General features: G+C 44.1%; 1 long non-coding RNA gene across 1 annotated transcript; it reads left to right on the top strand.

Annotated features, from left to right (window-relative positions):
- The first annotated feature begins 2,108 nt into the window (after positions 1-2,108).
- Positions 2,109-2,622, top strand: LOC138657880 (uncharacterized). Its single transcript, XR_011317237.1, has 3 exons — positions 2,109-2,224; positions 2,309-2,395; positions 2,562-2,622. It is a non-coding gene; the product is annotated as an uncharacterized lncRNA (long non-coding RNA).
- The last annotated feature ends 2,436 nt before the right edge of the window (positions 2,623-5,058 follow it).

The following is a 5,058-nucleotide window of genomic DNA, read 5'->3' on the forward strand; positions in this document are numbered from 1 at the left end:
AAATCTCCTGAAGCCCTATTCTAGTAGGGACTTGGACCACACTCGAAGAATATTCAACTACAGACTGACCAGGGCCAGAAGAACCGTAGAGTGCAGTTTTGGCATTCTGGTTGCTAAATGGCGCATTCTTGCAACAGCCATCAATCTAAAAGTGGAAACAGTGGACGAGGTGGTCAAAGCCTGTGTGGTTCTACACAATTATATAATGGCTAAGGAGCGACCCCACATTGAACTTGATGAACTAGTTTCACACCCATTGCCAGATTTTCAGCATCACTCGATGCGGTCAACTGCAGCCGTTGGTCTTAAGCGGGACCAATTTGCGGCCTATTTTGTGTCCGATATTGGACGGGTTTCATGGCAGGACAATGTTGTTTAAATGTCCTGTTGTATGTTAATGTTTACCAATTATTAAATACTGATACAAATTTTTCTAATTAATAAACTTTTTTGTGTTCACCATGTCTCCTGTCTTTTTCCTCTCTAAACAAAGGTTGACCAAAGATGGGCAGTAGATATGTATATCATAATTTGTAATCCAAAACCAGGAGTGGGTGATAGTTGATGAGGTAATAATTTTTATTCTTTCATCATAATTGACCTCAGTTGCACTCCCTATTTTGGTTTACAAAGAATGATATAAACACGGGCCGCATACTTATAATAATGTAACCAGATTTTAATTTATTTATTGGTAATCTTCTTGATGTCATTGCGTCAAGACTGGCACGCTCTCTATACCCATCAAGTCAAGTGTAAGAAATAATGAATTCATGATGAACATATACATGATCATGAATTCAAAATTTCTTAGGCTACGTTCACATTAGCGTCAAACGACGCTGCGTCGTCAACGCATGACAACGCATGCGTCATGCGCCCCTATCTTTATCATTGGGGACGCATGCGTTGCGTTGTCGTGCGTTTTCGGTAAAACGCACGACGCATGCGTCGTTTCACCGCACCTGGGTGGCGTCGGAGACGCTACCATGTTGCATTTTTGTAGCGTCCAAAAAACGCACGCGTCGCACTTGCGTCGCTCGTGCGTCGTCAATGCGTTCAATTTCCCATTGAAACCTATTGACAACGCACTTGCGTCGCGGGTGTGCATCGTGCGTGCGTTGTGCGACGCATGCGTCGTTAGATAAAATGAAACAAAAAAGTGTCTAGACAGTGTCTAGACAGTGCAAACAGTGATAAAAACATCCCCCATATATAAAGAAAATGTTGGATTGTTTGTCACTTCTGCTGCAGGCTACACAACAGACTAGACACACTACAATACTGTCTTTTCATCCGCTGTCCAGAGATGTAAGTATAGAATGATTCTGTGCATTTTCTACATGTTTTTTAAAATTATTTTTGCAAGTTGTGTATTATATTCTGCACTGTGGTTAAAGATATTGTGGTATTTTTAGTCTGGTTGTGATGTATGGCGTTGTATAGGATGGCGTTTCATTGTCTGCGGCCTTGATTATTGTTCTTTCCAGGATAGATTTTTCTTTTCCATTTTTTGGTTTGGTGGTGTTTTTTGTATTCAGTTGTGATGTTTTATTCTTGCGTTATATGATGGCGTTTAATAGTCTCCGGCCCTGTCGGTTTTATTGTAAAGTATGGTAGTATAGAATGATTCTGCGCCCTTTTATTACATTTATTAATTTTTTATTGCAAGTTGTGTATTATGTTCAGCACTGTGGTTGTGTAAAGACATTGTTGTATGTTTCTGGTTGTGATGTATGGCGTTGTATGGCCTTTTATTGTCTCCGGCCCTGTCGGTTTTATTGTAAAGTATGGTGTGTTATTAATGTTTCTGCCCTTAATTTTTGGGGGTTGTTAATTTTTTCCTTTCAAAAATCTATTGTGTTTTTTGTGTTACTCCATGCATACTGTACTTTTAAAAAAAAAAAAAATTCTTTTGGGATTACTACATTGGGTCTGTTGTAGATTAGTTTTCTTATCTTTAGGCTTTTGTACTCTGGCATTGGGTTGTCTCTGCCATTGTTTCTTTAATTTAATCAATGTGGCAGTGTTGTTTGCTCAGCGTTAGTTCAGTTGGAGTGCAATGTTCTTTGTGGTTTAAATGAATATTTTTTTTTTTTTTATATATATTGCTGGATTGTGCATAGGAGCATAGGATCAATGTTATTTTGTTCTTTATTTCAGAATTGCATTAGTCATGGCCAGCGGCAGCGATTCGAGCAACACCCCACCGCTGAGGAGTCCGGTGAGTACATGATCTACTATTGCTTACTATATTCGCTGTCATTTGTAGATGGGTCACTCAACTTTTTGGTAAACTATTTTGCAGGCTTCTTCAAGTGAGGAGGAGGACCAGGAGGAAGAGAGGGAGCAGGAGCAGAGACCACGGGGCCAAGCTGTGGTTGCAGGACGGAGAGTAAGTTTTTCTTTCAAACCTATTTATTTTTTTTGTTTAATTTTTTTGTTTGTGCAGGTATGGGGGGTGGTGGGAGGGTGTGGTGTTGTGTGTGGTAGGTGGCGGTGGAGGAGGTAGGGACAATTTTTTTTTTCTTGCAAACATTAATATTTTCCATTTATTCTAGGTTTCACAACGGGCCCTGGATGAACCACTGGATATTGACATGATGGTGGCATCCATTGAAGCACGGGGCCCGTTGTGGAACAGCCGTGACCCCCGGCACGCGGACCAGGGCATATTGCGGCGTCTGTGGTTAGAGGTGGCACAATCGCTGTGGGATGTCTTCGACAGCGCTTCCCCCAAGGCCAAAGCTAGTTTCCGTAAGTATTTCCAAAATGCTGCTGTGACCCATCATGCCAGGATTACACAACCGTCTGTGATGTCTTCTATTGGGATTGCACATGGTTGCGTAATCGTTTTCAATATATTATCTAAAACCTTTTTTATTTTTTATCTTTATACACAGTTAAACAATTGAGGACCAGATGGCGCTCCATGAAGGACCGTTTCAGGAGGGGCCTGAAAAAGGAGGGACAGACCCGTAGTGGTGCTGCAGTGGTGCTGCAGCTTCAAGGACCTCGGTGTACAAGTACAACCGTATACTGCAGTTCTTGCGACCGGTCCTTGAAAGCAGAGAGTAAGTATAGTACCTATGCACACACCTAGTTTTTACAACATGCATATTCACATACTACATTCCAGCCACGTAGCTTATTGCCCAGCCATTTATTTTGGCAAGTACAAAGTATAGAAATGAAGAAAAAAAGGCAAGTTGACCGAGGCTTGAAACGTAAAAAAAACATACTTTTATCCTCTTCAATCATAAGCAGAGGATGAAACATCAGCACAATAGACACTATCTACGCGTTTCAGGAGACAGGGAACATCAGACCTGAAACGCGTAGATAGTGTTTTTATTGTATTGTGCAGATGTTTCATCCTCTGCTTCTGATTGAAGTGAATAAAGTATTTTGTTTTTACTTTTCACACCTCGGTGACCTCGAATTTTTTATTCATTTCTGGTCTTCTCACACTTGACACAGCGGCTCCCTTCTGGGATTACTACAATGGTGAGCTTGACTTACTAGCAATTTCCCTGAAATCTGAAGTATACAGAACACAGAAAGATAGTAGATTGGCCATGCCCAGCCAATATTTCATAGTGGAGTAGTATAGTGGCTATCCAGGTGTATCCCAGATTTTTTATACACAAAAAAGTAAAATATAATAGATACGGCATACATTCCACTGCAAAGCAGGTTATGTTCCCATGGTTGCTCAGCTCGCAGGACCTGTGATGACGTCTCGGTCACATGACCGTGACGTCATGGCAGTTCCAACGTAAGCATAATTGTCTGGCGTTACAAACCGCAACCATGGGTGACTATTTTGAATAAATAAATGCATTTTTTTTTAATATTGATGGTGCATATGCAGTGTCAATATTAAAAATAGGTTAATATTAATGGCGGCAATGGATACCTGGCGGTAAAGTTTATTAATGACGCATGTGAAATGTGATATTTAGTATACTAATGGTTTCCTTATGTTTTCACAGAACACACAGCAGCACCCGCGAGACTGTCCGACCCTCTGGAGCGGTCCTTTGTGAAGCACCATCTGAACTGTCGCAGCCATCCCACAGCGAGAGCAGGTCTGCACCACCACAATCTGGCGAACCGGCAGCCGGTCCATCAGATGTTCCCCTGGCCGAGGCCTCTGTCGCTCCTTCCTTCGGGTCTTCCCGACAGCGTCAGCGGGCCTCGGACAGGGTGGTCATGCCCGAATTTTTACATTTGAGCACCGTATTTCAGAATGTTTCAAGAAAGTTTCAAGGCGCTGTGCGATAAAATGTCCAATATCGAACGGCGTCTTGAAAACATCGAAACGGATCTCTCGAGGCCGGCCAAACATTTTTTTACTGCCATTCACAACGGCATGGTTGAACATCTTACGCCGGAACTCCAGATTTCGGTCATGCAGGGCTGCAACAATGTATATGTCACTGCTCTGCAGCAGGCTCGGGTCATGCAGTCAGCGACAAATGTGCCCGCAGTACCATCGCTGGCTGCCATGACTCCGACTCCTGCTGCAGAGCACCACCACAGAGCTCCGCGTGCCGAGGGCCACCGCCACCGCCACCGCCACCACAGAACAGAGCCCCAAAGTTCAGAGCATGACAGGCCTTCAAGGGCACACAGACGGGAAGCCGACCCACACCCAGAGGGAGAGAGGAGGAAGAAAAAGAAGAAGACGACGACGACAAGCACTACGAACTTGGCTATGGTTGCTCCCAAAACTACCACCAGAACACAGCCTGGGTCGACCCGGAGCACACCAAGTACCCAGGCTGGGTCTACACGGAGTACACCCAGTACCCAGCCTGGGTCTACAAGGAGTACACCATCTACACAGCCTGGGTCGACCTGGAGCCGGAGTAGCCAGCCAAGGACACTGGTCGTCCCTCCTCCTCCCTCACCTCCTGCTTTGACAGTCTCGCCACCATCAACTGGCTGGATTGATGTCGGCATCCCGTCTAGTGTGATAGAGTATGCGGCTTCCTCCCCCTCGTCCTCCTCCTCGGTCTCCTCAACACCCCCAAAAAGTGGGGGATATCAATC

This window comes from Ranitomeya imitator, chromosome 1, assembly GCF_032444005.1.
Source record: "Ranitomeya imitator isolate aRanImi1 chromosome 1, aRanImi1.pri, whole genome shotgun sequence".
In the NCBI taxonomy this organism is placed as follows: Eukaryota; Metazoa; Chordata; class Amphibia; order Anura; family Dendrobatidae; genus Ranitomeya; species Ranitomeya imitator.